The sequence below is a fragment of the Oncorhynchus mykiss genome, chromosome 11, assembly GCF_057628025.1.
Source record: "Oncorhynchus mykiss isolate SJ-2025 chromosome 11, ASM5762802v1, whole genome shotgun sequence".
Taxonomy (NCBI): Eukaryota; Metazoa; Chordata; class Actinopteri; order Salmoniformes; family Salmonidae; genus Oncorhynchus; species Oncorhynchus mykiss.
Window position 1 is genome coordinate 31,239,162 of NC_143032.1, and position 21,172 is coordinate 31,260,333.

The 21,172-nt window shown below is 42.8% G+C and overlaps 2 long non-coding RNA genes across 2 annotated transcripts in view; one reads left to right on the forward strand and one right to left on the reverse strand.

Moving 5' to 3' along the window:
• The window catches only part of LOC149979548 (uncharacterized), a 58,104-nt gene extending 53,116 nt beyond the window's left edge, over window positions 1–4,988 (reverse strand). Inside the window, exon 1 of the long non-coding RNA XR_016484297.1 lies at window positions 4,667–4,988. This is a non-coding gene — a long non-coding RNA (uncharacterized LOC149979548). The remainder of the gene's footprint in view (window positions 1–4,666) is intronic.
• Window positions 1–21,172, forward strand: part of LOC149979544 (uncharacterized) — a 1,100,972-nt gene that overhangs the window by 606,980 nt on the left and 472,820 nt on the right. The window lies entirely within an intron of this gene.

Sequence of the window (21,172 nt, forward strand, 5' to 3'; positions counted from 1 at the left end):
GGCCACTAGATGGCAGCAGTGTGTGTCCAAAGTTTTAGACTGATTCAATTAACCAATGCATTTCTGTTCAAAATGTTGTATCAAGACTGCCCAGATGAGCCTAATTGGTTTATTAATACATTTTCATGTTCAGAATTGTGCACTCTCCTCAAAAATAGCATAGTTTAATCACGTGGACTGGGATATGTTCCGCATAACATCGGACAATAACATTGTTGAATATGCTGATTCGAGTTTATTAGCAAGTGCATCAGTGATGTTGTACCCACAACATTAAAACCTTCCCCAACCAGAAAACGTGGATTGATGGCAGCATTCGCGCAAAACTGAAATCGTGAACCACTGCTTTAACTCAGGGCAAGGCGACCGGAAACATGACCGAATACAAACAGTGTAGCTTTTCCCTCCGCAAGGCAATCAAACAAGCTAAGCATCAGTATAGAGACAAAGTAGAGTTGCAATTCATCGGCTTAGACACGAGAGGTATGTGGCAGAGTCTACAGTCAATCATGGACTACAAAAAGAAAACCAGCCCCGTTGCGGACCATGATGTCTTGCTCCCAGACAAACTAAACAACTAATTTGCTCGCTTTGAGGACAATACAGTGCCACCGACACAGCCCACTACCAAAACCTGCGGGCTCTCCTTCACTGCAGCCAACGTGGGTAAAACATTTAAAGGTGTTAACCATCGCAGGCTGCTAGCCCAGCCGGCATCCCTAGCCACATCCTTAGAGCATGGGCAGACCAGCTGGCTGGTGTGTTTACGGACATATTCAATAAATCCTTATCCCAGTCTACTGTTCCCACATGCTTCAAGAGGGACACCATTGTTCCTGTTAACAAGAAAGTTCAACTGGGTCCTGGACTTTCTGATGGGCGGCCCCCAGGTGTTGAGGGTAGAAAACAACATCTCCACCCTGCTGATCCTCAACACTGGGGCACCACAATGGTGTGTTCTCAGCCCTCTCCTGTACTCACTTCTCACCCATGACTGCGTGGCCATGCACGCCTCCAACTCAATCATCAAGTTTGCAGACGACACTACAGTGGTAGGCTTCATTACCAACAATGACGAGACGGCCTACAGAAAGGAGGTGAGGGCCCTTGGAGTGTGGTGTCAGGAAAATAACCTCACACTCCAACAAAACAAAGGAGATGACCGTGGACTTCAGGAAACAGCAGAGGGAGCAGCCCCCATCCACATCGAAGGGACTGTAGTGGAGAAGGTGGAAAGTTTTAAGTTCCTTGGCGTACACATCACGAACAAACTGAAATGGTCCACCAACACACAGACAGCGTGGTGAAGAAGGCGCAACATCACCTCTTCAACCTCAGGAGGCTGATGAAATTTGGCTTGTCACCAAAAACACACAAACTTTAACAGATGCACAATCAAGAGCATCCTGTCGGGCTGTATCACCGCCTGCTCCATCCACAACCGTAAGGCTCTCCAGAGGGTTGTGAGGTCTGCACAACGCATCACCGGGGACAAACGCATCAACTCCAGGACACCTACCACACCCGGTGTCACAGAAAGGCCAAAAAGATCATCAAGGACAACAACCACCCGAGCCACTGCCTGTTCACCCCGCTATCATCCAGAAGGTGAGGTCAGTACAGGCGCATCAAAGCGGGGACTGAGAGACTGAAAAACAGCTTCTATCTCAAGGCCATCAGACTGTTAAAACCTCTCTGGGATATGTGGGACGCTAGCGTCCAAAAGCCAAGGAAAATGCAGAGCGCCAAATTCAAATATATTACTATAAAAATCAAACTTTCATTAAATCACACATGCAAGATAGCAAACTAAAACTACACTTGTTGTGAATCCAGCCAACATTTCAGATTTCAAAAAGCCTTTTCGGTGAAAGCAACCTATGCAAACTAAGAGAGAAAAGCATATTTCAACCCTGCAGGCACGACACAAAACGCAGAAATTGATATATAATTCATGCCTTACCTTTGACGAGCTTCTTTTGTTGGCACTCCAATATGTCCCATAAACTTCACAAATGGTCCTTTTGTTTGATTAATTCCGTCGATATATATCCAAAATGTCCATTTATTTGGCACGTTTGATCCAGAAAAATACATGTTCCAACTTGCGCAATGTGACTACAAAATATCTCAAAAGTTACCTGTACATTTTGCCAAAACATTTCAAACTACTTTTGTTATACAACTTTAGTTTTTTTTTTACGTAAATAAAAAAGAAGACGGGATGATCTGTGTTCAATACAGGAGGAAAACAAACTGTAGCTAGCTTTCTGGTGATGCGCCTCTGTCTAACAGTACACTACAAGTGACCCTTATTCTGAATGGGTTACTTCTTCTTTACACAAAGGAAAAACCAAATTCTAAAGACTGGTGACATAGGAACTGTAGGAACTGCAAGATAGTCCCTTAGAAATCTGGATTCCCAATGAAAACACATTGAAAAGAGAGTGACCTCAAAAAAAGAAAATTCTGAATGGTTTGTCCTCGGGGTTTCGCCTGCTAAATAAGTTCTGTTATACTCACAGACACGATTCAAACAGTTTTAGAAACTTCAGAGTGTTTTCTAGGGATAAACTAAACCGGCTATAGGATCCTGCCAGTCCCAGGAAGGACTTGACCTGTGTCAAGTCACATACCACGTGAACCTTCCTTTCCTGGGGCTTGACGTTCCCACGTCCGATCAAATACCCCAGGTACTCCATCTCCTCGAAACCTAGTTTGCATTTCTTGGGATTCGCGGTCAACCTGGCTTGTCTGAGAGCGTCCAGCACTGCCTGGAGGCGCGTCAGGTGCTCTTCCCAACCTTGGCTGTGGATGATGATATCATCTAGATAGGCCACTGCGTAATGCTGGTGGGGTCGAAGCACTCTGTTCATCAGTCGCTGGAATGTGGGCGGGGCTCCGTTGGAGACCGAACAGGAGCACCCGGTACTGATACAATCCGTCTGGTGTCGAGAACGCCGTCTTCTCCCGGGAGGAGGCTGTCAACGGGGTGCGTCATACCGTCCCTGGGAGGGGTGCGTCACCTGAGTGAGTTGAGACACTGATGTGATCTTCCTGTCCTGTGTCAATTTAAGTGTGCTCTCTCTAATTCTCTCTTTCTTTCTCTCTCTCGGAGGACCTGAGCCCTAGGACCATGCCTCAGGACTACCTGACATGATGACTCCTTGCTGTCCCCAGTCCACCTGGCCGTGCTGCTGCTCCAGTTTCAACTGTTCTGCCTTATTATTATTGGACCATGCTGGTAATTTATGAACATTTGAACATCTTGGCCATGATCTGTTATAATCTCCACCCGGCACAGCCAGAAGAGGACTGGCCACCCCACATAGCCTGGTTGCTCTCTAGGTTTCTTCCTAGGTTTTGGCCTTTCTAGGGAGTTTTTCCTTGCCACCATGCTTCTACACCTGCATTGCTTGCTGTTTGGGGTTTTAGGCTGGGTTTCTGTACAGCACTTTGAGATATCAGCTGATGTACGAAGGGCTATATAAATAAATTTGATTTGATTTGGGTAGGATTGAATAAGCTTACGTCATTCACACCCCGGAAATCATTACAGAAGCAGAGGCTACCCACTGGTTTGGGCATCAACACGATGGTGCTGCACCATACACTGTGGGACTCTTCAATGACCCCCATCCTCAGCATAGCCTCCACTTCTTGTTTGCTATATTATGGATATCGAGTTACCTGTCTAACAGAACACAGAGGGGAGCCCAACGAGCCTGCCGAGGCGTAGGATTACAACCGGTTCAGAACACGAAGCCCGGCTTACCATTAAAAACACGGAGAGCTAACATTAATAATATGCATGTAAATCTCTCATGGCTCAAAGTGGAGGAGAGATTGACTTCATCACTACCTTTTTTTGTAAGAAGTGTTGACATCCTGAATGTGTCTGTTTAATAAACTACTAGCACACAGCTCGGACACCCATGAAAGGTGTCACGAAAGGTCTCTTCACAAGCGTCAAATCAAGAAAAGACTATGTGAGCAGCACAGTACTACATAGATCCATTGCTTCATGGAACTCTATTCCACATCAGGTTACTGATGTAAACAGTAGAATCAGACTAAAAAAACTGATAAAAATACATCTCATGGAACAGCGGGGACTATGACGAGACACACACACAGGCACAGACACACATACACACATGATAAGACAAGCACTCTACACACACTGTCACGCCAAGAAACTCTTTCGATAGAAGAAAACCGTAACACACATGTACACATGAATGTTGTATTGTAGATATGTAATAGTAGAGTAGTTCCCGAGGGAACACACTCAATGTGTTGTGAAAAGTGTTATGAAATGTAATGTCATGTAATAAATTGTATGTAACTGCCTTAATTCTTATGGAGGTGATCCCTGCAGAGGGATAGCTCAGCGGAATTTTCAGAGCGCCACCTATAGTACTTTACTTAGTACTCGTTAAATCTCAAACTTTCATTAAAACACACATGCCAGGTACTGAATTAAAGCTACACTCGTTGTGAATCTAGCCACCAAGTCAGATTTGTAAAATGCTTTTCGGCGAAAGCATGAGAAGCTATTATCTGATAGCATGCACCCCCCAAAATACCAGCACGACACGTAAACAACAGATTTTGCGGTAGCCGGCGCTACCCAAAACGCAGAAATAAAATATAAAACCTTTACCTTGGACGAGCTTCTTTGTTGGCACTCCCATATGTCCCATAAACATCACAATTGGGTCTTTTTCCCGATTAAATCCGTCATTGTATACCCAAAATGTCATTTGCTGAAGGCCAGTCTGATGCTGCAAAAAGTCCATTTACAAGACGCAACGTCACTTTTTAAAATTACAAAAGTCGCCTATAAACTTTTACAAATCACTTCAAATGACGTTTCTAAACCAACTTTAGGTATTAATAAACGTTAATGATGTATCAAATTGATCACGGGGCGATCTGTATTCGATAGCAGCAAGTCTGGAAAACATCGTCCATTTTTTCAGTTTCACAACATCCTGTGGTGCGTCAGAAGAAGCGAGGGGTCTATTTGTGTTGCAACCAGGGATAAATGATTCTGATAGCAATGGTGACATCGTGTGGAAGCTGTAGGCGTTTACAGGGGGTTCGCATATATTTTCTCTCGTCTTAAACAATTGATTGAATGGCGGATGAATATTTTGTTTTTGTTTTTGGTAAACAGTTTTACCAGGGATTTTTACTCCTAAACACGTTCTGTTATAGCCACAGACCCGATTTAACCAGTTTTAGAAACTTCAGAGTGTTTTCTATCCACACATACTTATCATATGCGTATAAGATATTCCTGGCATGAGTAGCAGGACTTTGAAATGTTGCGCGATTTTTAACAAAAAGCTGCGAAAATTCGCATCATCCATAACAGGTGTTGCTGGACCCCAGGAAGAGTAGCTGCTCCCAAAGCATGGGGATCCTTAAAAATACAAATACATTTGAAACCGGGATTAATCCATGAAGAGCACACATCTCCAGTGCTATCTGTAATACTAAGGATATTTATGTAGAATACATTTGTGGAATACATTTATTTCTGGAATATGAACATTTACAACAAGTATGGCGAATATATATATAACTTTAACAACACATAATTTGGTAAATCTAGATACTTCTAAAGCTGAGAAAAAATGTTGGGCGTGGCCCTGGTGGCACAACATAATTAAAGGTCTGACTGCACAGAGATGCTTGGGAAAATGGTCACAACGGGGGACCAGCGTGTGTGTGTGTTTCAGTTGAAGGGGGTGTATCTGATCTCCATCAGCTAGGACTTGACATTGGTTAATCAAATCTCCCAATTTTTGCTCAGTTTTACATGCCTTCTCAAACAGCTGCAACTGTTTATGCATTCACACATAAAATCCTTTCTTGAGTTGGGCTTGGGGATGGAACAATTGTTGAACATCTGAGCTTGTGGTTGTTTGTGAGGAAAAGGGATCGAGTGTGTATGGGTAAGTGTGTGTGTGTGTATTATATGTATCTGACATCTGTTGCCATGGGGTAATGATGTTAGGGACTACAGGATGAATCACAATAATTGTTTGCTAAAATAATAATTGATTTCCAAAAATGCTATTTTTGTAATGGCAGTCCTGGTTATAGGTAACAATCCTGGTTATAGGTAACAATCCTGGTTATAGGTAACAATCCTGGTTTTTGGTAACAATCCTTCGCATTAACTGCCTACATTATTACACATATTATTCGTTAATTGTGGAAATTAAGATACTCAAGATACAGTACCAGTCAAAAGATTGGACACATCTACTCATTCCAGGGTTTTTCTCTTTTTTTAAACTATTTTCTACATTGTAGAATAATAGTGAAGACATCGAAACTATGAAATAACACATATGAAATCATGTAGTAACAAAAAAAGTGTAAAACAAATATTTGAGATTCTTCAGTAGCCACCCTTTGCCTTGATGACAGCTTTGCAAACTCAATGTTCACAAAATGGCTGAAGACCTAGCTAGCCAGTAAGTAGCTAACACAAGTCACAGATGAATGGGGAAAGGTATAAGTATCTTTGCCATAGAAGAATAGTGTAATTTGTTTTATAATTGCTGACATACTGCAGTCAAATTTTGGCACAAGTAGAGTAACTAGCAATATATACTTTGGTCATCATAAATGGATCTGGTTTCATTAAAATATCATCCAATTTCATGAAAAACATGATTTTGATTGTTCATGACCTTTAGTAGTTGTCCCATAATGTCATAAGCTTATTTGTAATCAGGCAAGTATAATGTATGTAACTGTACATTTTACAATAACCTACTGGGAGTTAGGTTGCCAGTGAAGCTGCCTGTATGTTACTGGCAGTTTGTTGTCAGTGAGTTATTAGCAGTTACTAGCTATGAGGTTGCCAATTCAGTATTTAAAATTTACAGCAACTTCCAGGCAAGTAACTTCCATGAAGTTCACAGTAACCTCTTAACAGGGAAAACCTTTCATATCAAATGCTTATACAAGCTTTCAGAACCGACAGTGTTAAATGTCCTGAACAGTCATTGTGAAAATTACTTTTTGTCTCACGGCTAACTACCAGGAAGTTTGAAAAGACAGGCTGAGTGGGAAGGGAGCTTGTAGTTATTAGCTCTCCTTGACTGACAGCTCTTGAAACGCATATGTCAAGCGATTCAGTGAGCAGTGTTGTAGTAAAATCATCTCAAGCAAATTTGGAGATACACAAAGCAACTCAAACAACATTGAAATTGCATCGCGAAGGATATAATGCTTCCTCTGGAACAGTACCCGATCCCAGTGATCTGCGTGAAGAGGAGGCGGAGAAATAGGGGCAGAAGTGCAGGCTGCTTCTGAGAATTCGTAGGCGATCGAATAAACCCCCACTTCCTTCTTTTCTGCAAGCAAACGTGCAATCCTTGGAGAGTAAAATCGACGAGTTACGCGAAATATTAAATTACCAACTGGACATTAAAAACTGTAACATCTTATGCTTCACAGAGTCGAGGCTGAACAACGACAATATCAACATACAACTGGCTGGTTATACGATGTACCGGCAGGCTAGAACAGTGGCGTGTGGTAAGACAAGGGGCGCAGGACTATGTATTTGGAAATAACAGCTGGTGCATGATATCTAAGGAAGTCTTGAGCTATTGCTCGCCAGAGGTAGAGTATCTCATGATAAGCTGTAGACCACACAACCTACCGATAGAATTTTCATCTGTATTCTTCGTAGCTGTTTACATACCACCACAGTCAGAGACTGCACTGACAGCACTGAATGAGCTGTTTTCCGCCATAAGCAAACAAAAAAACACTCACCCAGAGGCAGCGCTCCGAGTAGCCGGGGACTTTAATGCAAGGCTAATTAAAACCGTTTTAGCAAATTTCTATCAGCATGTTAAATGTTGAAAAAGAACTCTGGACCACATATACTCCACACACAGTGACGCGTACGTACCTCTCCCCCGCCCTCCAATTGGCAAATCTGACAATAATTCTAACCTCCTGATTCCTGCTTAAAAGCAAAAATGAAAGCAGGAAGCACCAGTCACTAGATCAATAAAAAAGTGGTCAGATTAAGCAGATGCTAAGCTACAGCATTGTTTTGCTAGCACAGACTGGAATATGTTCCGGGATTCCTCCGATGGCATTCAGGAGTACACCACATCAGTCATTGGCTTCATCAATAAGTGCATCAATGACGTCGTCCCCACAGTAACCATATGTACATACCCCAACCAGAAGCCATGGATTACAGGCAGCATCGACACTGAGATAAAGGCTACAGCTGCCGCTTTCAAGGAGCGGGACTCTAACCCGGAAGCTTAAAAACTGTTTGGGCGCATGAACCGCTAGCGGGACACCTACGACAACATCCGGTGAAATTGCAGAGCGTGAAATTGAAGTACACAAATCGTAATGTTAAACATTCATGAAAATACAAGTGTCATACATCATTTAAAAGCTTAACTGCTTGTTAATCCAACCGCATTGTCAGATTTCAAAAAGGCTTTACCACGAATGCATACCATGCGATTATCTGAGGACAGTGCCCCACAACAAAATACTTTTTCAACCAGCACAGGCGTCACAAAATCACAAATAGAGATTAAATAAATCACTTACCTTTGAAGATCTTTCTCGGTTTGCAATCCCAAGGGTCCCAGCTACAGAATGAATGGTTGTTTTGTTAGATAAAGTCCTTTATATCCAAAAAAGTCTGTTTAGTTGGCGCCAATGATCTCAGTAATCCACTCGTTCAACATGCATACAAACAAATCCAAAAAGTTACCGGTAAAGTTTGTCCAAATAAGTCAAACAATGTTTCTAATTCATCCTCAGGTACTCTAATATCTAAATAAACAATAATATTTAAGACGGAGAATAGTATGTTCAATAGGGAAGATAAATAACGAAGAGCGCTCACCTCATTCAAGCGCCAACAGACTACTTTTCTAATGAGAGACACCTTGCAGTTTTTCCAACTACTTGCTCATTTTTCAAAAAACAAGCTTAAAACCCTTTCTAAAGACTGTTGACATCTAGTGGAAGCCATAGGAACTGCAATCTGGGTCCTATCTTTTTGTATTTCCCATAGGCTAGCACTGAAATGGCCTGGGACCTAAAAAAAAACATAACGGATGGCTTTTCCTCTGGTTTTCTCCTGCCATATCAGTTCTGTTATACTCAGACATTATTTTAACAGTATTCGAAACTTCAGAGTGTTTTCTATCCAATTCTACCAAGTATATGCATATCATACCTTTTGGCCTTGAGTAACAAGCAGTTTACTTTGGGCATTGTCAGTCATCCGAAATTCCGAACAAAAACCAGTCTCCAAAACAAGTTAAAAGAAATCCCGCTATGCCCCAATGAACCATCAAACAGGCAAAGCGTCAACACAGGACTAAGATCAAATCGTATTACACCGTCTCTGACGCTCGTCGGATGTGGCAGGGCTTGCAAACCATTACAGACTACAAAGGGAAGCACAGCCAAGAGCTGCCCAGAGACACCAGCTTCCCAGACGAGCTAAACTACTTCTAAGCTTGCTTCGAGGCAAATAACACTGAAACATGCATGAGAGGACCAACTGTTCCGGAAGAGTGTGTGATCACGCTCTCCGCGGCCAAAGTGAGTAAGACCTTCAAACAGGTCAACATTCAGAAGGCCGCAGGGCCAAACAGATTATCAGAATGTGTACTGTACTGGTAAGTGTCTTCACTGGCATTGTCCCTGTCTGAGTCTGTAATACCAACATGTTTTAAGCAGACAACACTAGAGCCTGTGCCCAAGAACACTAAGTTAACCTGCCTAAATGACTACCGACCCGTAGCACTCATGTACAGTGCCTTGCGAAAGTATTCGGCCCCCTTGAACTTTGCGACCTTTTGCCACATTTCAGGCTTCAAACATAAAGATATAAAACTGTCTTTTTTTGTGAAGAATCAACAACAAGTGGGACACAATCATGAAGTGGAACGACATTTATTGGATATTTCAAACTTTTTTAACAAATCAAAAACTGAAAAATTGGGCGTGCAAAATTATTCAGCCCCCTTAAGTTAATACTTTGTAGCGCCACCTTTTGCTGCGATTACAGCTGTAAGTCGCTTGGGGTATGTCTCTATCAGTTTTGCACATCGAGAGACTGAAATTTTTTCCCATTCCTCCTTGCAAAACAGCTCGAGCTCAGTGAGGTTGGATGGAGAGCATTTGTGAAGAGCAGTTTTCAGTTCTTTCCACAGATTCTCGATTGGATTCAGGTCTGGACTTTGACTTGGCCATTCTAACACCTGGATATGTTTATTTTTGAACCATTCCATTGTAGATTTTGCTTTATGTTTTGGATCATTGTCTTGTTGAAAGACAAATCTCCGTCCCAGTCTCAGGTCTTTTGCAGACTCCATCAGGTTTTCTTCCAGAATGGTCTTGTATTTGGCTCCATTCATCTTCCCATCAATTTTAACCATCTTCCCTGTCCCTGCTGAAGAAAAGCAGGCCCAAACCATGATGCTGCCACCACCATGTTTGACAGTGGGGATGGTGTGTTCAGTGTGATGAGCTGTGTTGCTTTTACGCCAAACATAACGTTTTGCATTGTTGCCAAAAAGTTCAATTTTGGTTTCATCTGACCAGAGCACCTTCTTCCACATGTTTGGTGTGTCTCCCAGGTGGCTTGTGGCAAACTTTAAACAACACTTTTTATGGATATCTTTAAGAAATGTCTTTCTTCTTGCCACTCTTCCATAAAGGCCAGATTTGTGCAATATACGACTGATTGTTGTCCTATGGACAGAGTCTCCCACCTCAGCTGTAGATCTCTGCAGTTCATCCAGAGTGATTATGGGCCTCCTGGCTGCATCTCTGATCAGTCTTCTCCTTGTATGAGCTGAAAGTTTAGAGGGACGGCCAGGTCTTGGTAGATTTGCAGTGGTCTGATACTCCTTCCATTTCAATATTATCGCTTGCACAGTGCTCCTTAGGATGTTTAAAGCTTGGGAAATCTTTTTGTATCCAAATCCGGCTTTAAACTTCTTCACAACAGTATCTCGGACCTGCCTGGTGTGTTACTTGTTCTTCATGATGCTCTCTGCGCTTTTAACTGACCTCTGAGACTATCACAGTGCAGGTGCATTTATACGGAGACTTGATTAAACACAGGTGGATTGTATTTATCATCATTAGTCATTTAGGTCAACATTGGATCATTCAGAGATCCTCACTGAACTTCTGGAGAGAGTTTGCTGCACTGAAAGTAAAGGGGCTGAATAATTTTGCACGCCCAATTTTTTAGTTTTTGATTTGTTAAAAAAGTTTGAAATATCCCATAAATGTCGTTCCACTTCATGATTGTGTCCCACTTGTTGTTGATTCTTCACAAAAAAATAAAGTTTTATATCTTTATGTTTGAAGCCTGAAATGTGGCAAAAGTTTGCAAACTTCAAGGGGGCCGAATACTTTCGCAAGGCACTGTATGTATCCATGAAGTGCTTTGAAATGGCTCACATCAACACCATCATCCCAGAAACCTTAGACCCACTCCAATTTGCATACCGCCCCAACATATCCACAGATGATGCAATCTATCTTGCACTCCACACTGCCCTTTCCCACCTGGACAAAAGGAACACCTATTGTTGAAGTCTGAAGTTTACATACACCAAATACATTTAAACTCAGTTTTTGACAATTCCTGACATTTGATCCCAGTAAAAATTCCCTGTCTTAGGTCAGTTAGGTTCACCACTTCATTTGAAGAATGTGAAATGTCAGAATAATAGTAGAGAGAATGATTTAGTTTAGCTTTTATTTATTTCATCACATTCCTAGTGGGTCAGAAGTTTACATACACTCAATTAGTATTTGGTAGCATTGTCTTTAAATTGTTTAACATGGGTCAAACGTTTTGGGTATTCTTCCACAAGCTTCCCACAATAAGTTGGGTGAATTTTGGCCCGTTCCTCCTGACAGAGCTGGTGTAACTGAGTCGGGTTTCTAGAGCTCCTTGCTCACACATGCTTTTTTCAGTTCTGCCCACATATTTTCTACAGGATTGAGGTCAGGGCTTAGTGATAGCCACTCCAATACCTTGACTTTGTTGTCCTTAAGCCATTTTGCCACAACTTTGGAAGTATGCTATGCCTATGGTCATTGTTCATTTGAAAGACCCATTTGTGACCAAGTTTTAACTTCCTGACTAATATCTTAAGATGTTGCTTCAATAAATCCAGATAATTATCCATTCCTCATGATGCCATCTATTTTGTGAAGTGCACCAGTCCCTCCTGCAGCAAAGCACTCCCAATACATGAAGCTTTTCCCTCCAAACATAACAATGGTCATTATGGCCAAACAGTTCTATTTTTTGCAGACCAGAGGACATCTTTGAGTACGATCTTTGTCCCCATGTGCAGTTGCAAACCGTAGTCTGGCATTTTTATGGCGATTTTGGAGCAGTGGCTTCTCCCTTGCTGAGCGGCCTTTCAGGTTATGTCGATATAGGACTCGTTTTACTGTGGATATAGATACTTTTGTACATGTTTCTTCCAGCATCTTCACAAGGTCCTTTGCTGGTGTTCTGGGATTGATTTGCACTTTTCGCACCAAAGTACATTCCTCTTTAGGAGACAGAACGCGTCTCCTTCCTGAGCGGTATGACGGCTGCGTGGACTCATGGTGTTTATACTTGCGTACTATTGTTTGTACAAATGAAAGCGGTACCTTCAGATCATTGGAAATTCCTCCCAAGGATGAACCAGACTTGAAGAAGTCTACAATTTATTTTCTGAGGTCTTGGCTGATTTCTTTTGATTTTCCCATGATGTCAAGCAAAGAGGCACTGAGTTTGAAGGTAGGCCTTGAAATACATCCAGAGGTACACCTCCAATTGACTCAAATGATGTCAATTTGCCTATCAGAAGCTTCTAAAGCCATGACATAATTTTCTGGAATTGTCCAAGCTGTTTAAAGGCACAGTCAACTTAGTGTACAGTATGTAAGCTTCTGACCCACTGGAATTGTGATACATTGAATTATAAGTGAAACAATCTGTCTGTAAACAATTGTTGGAAAAATTACTTGTGTCATGCACGAAGTAGATGTCCTAACCAACTTCTTAAAACTGTAGCTTGTTAAGAAGAAATTTGTGGAGTGGTTGATAAACAATTTTTAATGACTCCAACCTCAGTGTATGTAAACTTCCAACTTCAACTGTGTGTGAGAATGCTATTCATTGATTACAGCTCAGCTTTCAAAACCATAGTGTCCTCAAATCTCATCAATAAACTAAGTTCCCTTGGACTAAACATCTCCCTCTGCAACTGGATCCTGGACATCCTGACGGGCCGCCTCCAGTTGGTAAGGGTAGGTAACAACACATCTGCCACACTGATCCTCAACCCAGGGGCCCCTCAGCGGTGCGTGCTCAGTCCCCTCAGGTACTCCCTGCTCACTCATGACTGCACAGCCAGGCACGACTCCAACACCATCATTAAATTTGCCGATGACACAACAGTGGTAGGCCTGATCACCAACAACGAAGAGACAGACTATAGGGAGGAGGTCAGAGACCTGGTCATGTGGTGCCAGGACAACAATCTCTCCCTCAACGTGATCCAGACAAAGCAGATGATTGTGGACTACAGGAAAAAGAGGACCAAGCACGCCCCCATTCTCATTGACAGGGCTGCAGTGGAGCAGGTTGAGAGCTTCAAGTTCCTTGGTGTCCACATCACCAACAAACTAACATGGTCCAAGCACACCAAGACATTCATGAAGAGGGCACGACAAAACCTATTCCCGAATCAGGAGACTGAAAAGATTTGGCATGGGTCCTCAGATCCTCAAAAGGTTCTACAGCTACACCATCAATAGCATGGTATGGCAACTGCTTGGCCTCCAACCGCAAGGCACTAGAGAGGGTAATGTGAACGGCCCAGTACATCACTGGGGCCAAGCTTCCTGCCATCCAGGACCTCTATACCAGGCGGTGCCCTAAAAATTGCCAAAGACTCCAGCCACTCTAGTCATATACTTTTCTCCCTTCTACCACACGGCAAGCGGTACCGGAGAGCCAAGTCTAGGTCCAAGAGGCTTCAACCCCCAAGCCAAAGATTCCTGAACATCTTGTCAAATGGCTACTCAGACTGTTTGCATTGCCCCCCCCCCTCCCCTCCCACTCTTTACACCACTGCCACTCTCTGTTGTCATCTATGCATAGTCACTTTAATAACTCTACCTACATGTACATACTACCTCAACTAACCGGTGCCCCCCCGCACACTGACTCTGTATCGATACGGTACCCCCCCCCTGTATATACTCTCACTATTGTTATTTTACTGCTGCTCTTTAATTACTTGTTAATTTGATCTCTTATTCTTACCTGTATTTTATTACTACATTGTTGGTTAGGGGCTCGTTAGTAAGCATTTCACTGTAAGGTCTGTTGTATTCGTCGCATGTGACTAATATAATTGTATTTTATTTGATCAATGATATCATTATATTGGTATACATCTCTTGTTTCTCATGTCGCTTGTGATGCAGTTCATAGCATGTGTTGACTTGACAACTGCGTCAGAGTTTTGAACGACCCCTTTCACCCCTTTTGTTCCATGCTGGCTGAACACCTAGCTAGCCATAATGAAAAATGAAACACTAATACACTACATGACCAAAACTATGTGGACACCTGCTTGTCGAACATTTAATTCCAAAATCATGGGCATTAATACGGAGGTATTCCCCCTTCGCTGCTATAACATCCTCCACTTTTCTGGGAAAGCTTTCCACTAGATGTTGGAACACTACTGCAGTGACTTGCTTTCATTCAGCCACAAGAGCATTAGTGAGGTTGGGCACTGATTTCTGTATGGACCTCGCTTTCTGTATGGGGGCATTGTCATGCTGAAACAGGAATGGGCCGTCCAAACTGTTAACACAAAGTTGGAAGCACAGAATTGTCTAGAATGCCATTGAATGCTGTAGCATTAAGATTTCCAGTTGGCACTATGCATTGGGGCTCGTAGCGTTCTTCAGTAAAGCCATTCTACTTCCAATGTTTGTCTATGGAGATTGCATTGCGGTGTGTTCGATTTTATACACCTGTTAGCAACCGGTGTGGCTGAAATAGACAAATCCACTAATTTCAAGGGGTGTGCACATACTTTTGTATATACAGTGTAGTGTACAAAATATTACCTTATAGGGTACCACACAAGCGGTTGTACACCTTTAAGAACAAATCTAAACCTTTATTTCTCAGTGTGGTGATGATGAAAGGAGAGATGTTGACGCTCCAGCCATGACCCTGCTCCAATTTCCCATCTTCACGTCTCACATCTATACAGCTGGAGAGAGAGAGGGTGCGAGAAATATATGGAGGGAATGAGATAGAGAGGGAAACAGAGAGCAAGAGAGAGAGACAAAGAGACACAGGGGACAAAGTGAGGGGGTCATCCATTGCATAAAATAGGCACTTTGGCACAAGCCTTGAAAAATGGGCTGCCCCATACATCTCTCCGCACGATTTCACCAGAGACCTGGCATAAAAGCACTCAGCAGCAGCAGTAGCGTATGGACGGACACTAATGATCACATGACTGTGGTATCGAGGTGTTGGAGCGTTAACCTTCCTCTTTGCCAGAGCTCCTATGTAGGTCAAAAGGAATATGTTCTGCTTCAATAGCCCTACCTGAAAATGACAGGCAGATTTTGTCCTCCTTTTCTCCTTTTCTCATGCCATGGTGACACACAAAGACAGTTACAATATTGACAGGTTTTGTAAGTCACCGTTGTGTGATATGTGTTAATTCAACATACATTTTTTAAGGGTTGCATGCATGTGTTGCTGTTGTAATTATATGAATAACATCAGGAATTAAAATAGCCAAACGTGATGCACATGCAGTTTAACATGCCTGCTGAAGTAGCAGGACAGAAAAGAAGACATTGAATGCATCCCAAATGGCACCCTGTTCCCTAAACAGTGCACTACTTTAGACCATATGGGTCTTGTCAAAAGCAGTGCACTATATAGGGAAAAGGGTGCCATTTGGGGCTTACCCATTGAATGAACTGAATGGATTGTAATACAGTGTAAGTACTGCTCTCCCAGTGCAAGTCTGAGGTTGTAATGATACAATTTATTCACATAGACATGTTGCCAGATTAATTCTGCACCAATTGTCAACAATTAGCATTTATTAGGGGATTTTTGTTCAAGATAAATGAGGTGAAAGTTTCAGTTATTAAAGTACTTTGTAAGCAGCCTTTTTACTTAAGCCCCATCTCTAATGTAAAAAAATGTCTCGTTCATCATTCATAAATGCTTTCACAACTTTGCTTGTTTTGGCCTAAGGCTTGTTTTTATTTCACACAAAACAAATATAGCATTTGAATAGTAAATAAAGTAGTTATCACCTCCCCTTGGACTCTTACGAGTATCACAGCGTTCATGGGGAAATGTGTTGGTGCTAATACCCACGGACACTCTAGCCACGATGAATCAGAGGACATATCTCAGTTGCTCATATCCCTCTACTCTACGGGTCGCGTCCCAAATGGCACCATATTCCCTATATAGTGCATTGCTTTTGAACAGTGCACTACTTTTGAACAGGGCCCATAGTGCCCTGGTCAAAAGTAGTGCACTATATAGGAAATAGGGTGCAATTTCGGACACACCCTACCTTTCACTCACTTCAGTGTGAGAAGTGGTTTAGAATTAGGCAGTATGCCACACTAGGCAGACTCAACAGATGAGGTCTCCTTCCTTTTCAGTGGGATCCCCCCTGTCTTCTTTCTCCTGAGCCGTAAGACATTCCCTATCACTGCAGAATATTCCCAGAGAAGACTTTCATGTAGACGTCAGTGCCAAGACATGTCGCCGAGATAAAAGCCCAGATAGAGCTGCAGTGAGGTGAATTTCAACAATGCATAGGAAGTGTTAGAGAGGAGAGGAGTGTGTATGTGTCAGTGCAGTGTATTGATGGATAGTACTGCAACTCCTGACGACAGAACTACAGTACACAGTCTCATCTCTGAGAGGGACTGCAATGTCTTTTATTTGTGTAAAAGTGTATCTATTTGGCTGGAAAACATCTGTACTCGAGCTATATTTAGTCTAAGTGGAGATAGAGTAGAGTGCATCCACTAACTAAAACAGATTTATTCACACTGTGTTTTGATATCAATTCAGGACTGAGTCATGAAGATAATTATGTTCGCTCAACTGTATTTTTTATAACTTAGAATATGTAGAATATGTCTATGGGGGAAAAGTTTAATTTCAAATTAGTTTCTTCAGCCTTGTGGCTTTTGGACACAGAGATAGAGACCCATTACTATGTGACAGAGCATAAACACAGGCACAACAATCATAAATACACTATACTATATATACAAAAGTATGTGGACACCCCTTCAAATTTGTGAATCCGGCAATTTCGGCCACACCGTTGCTGACTGGTGTAAAAAATTGAGTACACGGCCATGTAATCTCCATAGACAAACATTGGCCATAGAATGGCCTTACTGAAGAGCTCAGCGGATTTCAACATGGGACCATCATAGGATGTTACCTTTCCAACAAATCAGTTAATCAAATTACTGCCCTGCTTGAGCTTCCCCGGTCAACTGTAAGTGACATTATTGTGAAGTGTAAACGTCTAGGAGCAACAAAGGCTCAGCCGCGAAGTGGTAAGCCACACAAGCTCACAGAACGGGACCGCCGAGTGCTGAAGCAAGTAGCGCGTAAAAATCGTCTGTCTTCCATTACAACACTCGCTACCAAGTTCCAAACTGCATCTGGAAGCAACGTCAGCACAAGAACTGTTCTGTACAATAACTGTTCATCAGGAACTTCATGAAAGGGGTTTCCATGGAAGGCTTTTGTGCGGCTACTCTAAGATCACCATATGCAATGCCAAGCGTCGGCTTTAGTGGTGTAAAGCTCGCTGCCATTGGACTCTTGAGCAGTGGAAACACGTTCTCTGGAGTGATGAAGCACACTTCACCATCTGGCAGTCTGACGGACAAATCTGCCCCAATGCATAGTGCCAACTGTAAAGTTTGGTGGAGGAGGAGGAATAATGGTCTGGGCTGTTTTTCATGGTTCGGGCTTGGCCCCTTAGTTCCAATGAAGGGAAATCTTAACACTACACTATACAATGACATTCTCAAAGATTCTGTGCTTCCAACTTTGTGGCAACTGTTTTGGAAAGGCCCTTTCCTGTTTCAGCATGACAACGTCCCTGTGCACAAAGCCAGGTCCATACAGAAATGGCTTGTTGAGATCAGTGTGGAATAACTTTTATTTTTATTTATTTTACCTTTATTTAACCAGGTAGGCAAGTTGAGAACAAGTTCTCATTTACAATTGCGACCTGGCCAAGATAAAGCAAAGCAGTTCGACAGATACAACGACATAGAGTTACACATGGAGTAAAACAAACATACAGTCAATAATACAGTATAAACAAGTCTATATACGGCAAAAAAAAAGGCCATGGTGGCAAGGTAAATACAATATAGCAAGTAAAACACTGGAATGGTAGTTTTGCAATGGAAGAATGTGCAAAGTAGAAATAAAAATAATGGGGTGCAAAGGAGCAAAATAAATAAATTAATTAAATACAGTTGGGAAAGAGGTAGTTGTTTGGGCTAAATTATAGGTGGGCTATGTACAGGTGCAGTAATCTGTGAGCTGCTCTGACAGTTAGTGCTTAAAGCTAGTGAGGGAGATAAGTGTTTCCAGTTTCAGAGATTTTTGTAGTTCGTTCCAGTCATTGGCAGCAGAGAACTGGAAAGAGAGGCGGCCAAAGAAAGAATTGGTTTTGCGGGTGACTAGAGAGATATACCTGCTGGAGCGTGTGCTACAGGTGGGAGATGCTATGGTGACCAGCGAGCTGAGATAAGGGGGGACTTTACCTAGCAGGGTCTTGTAGATGACATGGAGCCAGTGGGTTTGGCGACGAGTATGAAGCGAGGGCCAGCCAACGAGAGCGTACATGTCGCAATGGTGGGTAGTATTTGGGGCTTTGGTGACAAAACGGAATGCACTGTGATAGACTGCATCCAATTTGTTGAGTAGGGTATTGGAGGCTATTTTGTAAATGACATCGCCAAAGTCGAGGATTGGTAGGATGGTCAGTTTTACAAGGGTATGTTTGGCAGCATGAGTGAAGGATGCTTTGTTGCGAAATAGGAAGCCAATTCTAGATTTAACTTTGGATTGGAGATGTTTGATATGGGTCTGGAAGGAGAGTTTACAGTCTAACCAGACACCTAAGTATTTGTAGTTGTCCACGTATTCTAAGTCAGAGCCGTCCAGAGTAGTGATGTTGGACAGGCGGGTAGGTGCAGGTAGCGATCGGTTGAAGAGCATGCATTTAGTTTTACTTGTATTTAAGAGCAATTGGAGGCCACGGAAGGAGAGTTGTATGGCATTGAAGCTTGCCTGGAGGGTTGTTAACACAGTGTTGACTGGCCTTCATAGAGCCCTGACCTCAACTCCATCGAACAGCTTTGGGATGAATTGGAATGTTGACTGTGAGCCAGGCCTAACCGCCCAACATCAGTACCGACCTTACTAATGCTCTTGTGGATGAATGGAAGTTCCCGCAGCAATGTTCCAACATCTAGTGGAAACCTTCCCAGAAGAGAGGAGGCTGTTACAGCAGGAAAGAGGGACCAACTCCTTTTTAATGCCCATTATTTTGGAATGAGATGTTGGCCGAGCAGGTCTCCACATGTAGTGTATTTAGGCAATACACAACACCAACAAGCAAAATATAGTTGACTTCTGTCCTACCAACTCTCCCTCCCCTCTCATTTTCTTCCCCTCTTCCATTTATCTAATTAAACCCATGTGACACTACTCTGCGCCTGTGTCTGTGTGGATGCGTATCACGGCTCAGAAGACCCAGATCCAGACAGTTCGAAGTAACAAACGTTTCTTACAAAAACGGGGAAGGCAAACGTCAGGTACAGGGCTGGCAGAGGTCAGTAATCTAAAGCACAGTCCGAAAGGTACAGAACGGCAGGCAGGCTCAGGGTCAGGGCAGGCGGCATGGTCAAAACCGGGAAAACTAGAAAACAGGGACTAGAGGAAAAAATGGTAGGCTTGACGAGACAAGACGAACTGGCAACAGACAAATGAAGAACACAGGTATAGATACACTGGAGATAATGGGGAAGATGGGCAACACCTGGAGGGTGGTGGAGACCAGCACAAAGACAGGGTGTGACAGGGTGTGACAGCTGCGTGCGTGTGCATGTGTGCCACTGGCTTCGTGGGCCCTGTGGCAGACCTGGCATGGTTCCCCTGTTGAACCTCGGGAAGGGGCCATGACTGTATTCCCTGTATAGTGCACTACTTTTGGCCAGAGCCCTATGGGCCCTGGTCAAAAGTAGTGTACTACATAGGGAATACAGTGCTATTTGGGACACTTACCTGGCATGACGTCCTTGCTGAACCTTGGGAATGGGCCATGACCATATATCCCCCCCCCCCCCCCCCTCTCCTCTCCTCAATCTCCATCTTCCCCCCTTCATCCCCCTCTCCTGTGGGGTTCCGATGATGTCATGGCCACAGATAGGGTCTCTCATTCTCCTGTCCATTTGATCTGGCCAGACCTAAATAATCAACCCCCTTTAAAGTGGATTTGTGTTCATGTTAACGTAACATGATTGGCTTGACTGCAATGTCGAGCGCTAGGTGGATGGCCAAGTGATAATTACAGAGAGTATACTTTTTTAATCGTAATTACTAAAGACAAATAGACTCCAACGAGTACTTCCTGGTAAAGAAGCAGCAGTTGAATGCATCCGTGGGGTGGGTGGTGGTTTAGGCCACGGCAGACACAGGGTGCATGTATTCGTCATAATTCTCCTTAGATGTCATGAAATAACATTTTTTTAAATAGTGCTTGATCACTCCAATATGAATCACTGTGGGGCGGTTTCCAAGACACAGAATCTCAGGTGATTTAGCATTTTAGTCCAGGACTAGACAAACTGTGTCAAAGAAACTAACCCTATGTGCTTTAGTTCTTAAGTATGTTAGTACTTAAAACATTTTCGCTAACATCAATTGCATGCATACAGAAACAATTTAATGAGAAGGTATCACATAAATAACTCATGCCATATTATCAATAATGCATTTGGACATTGT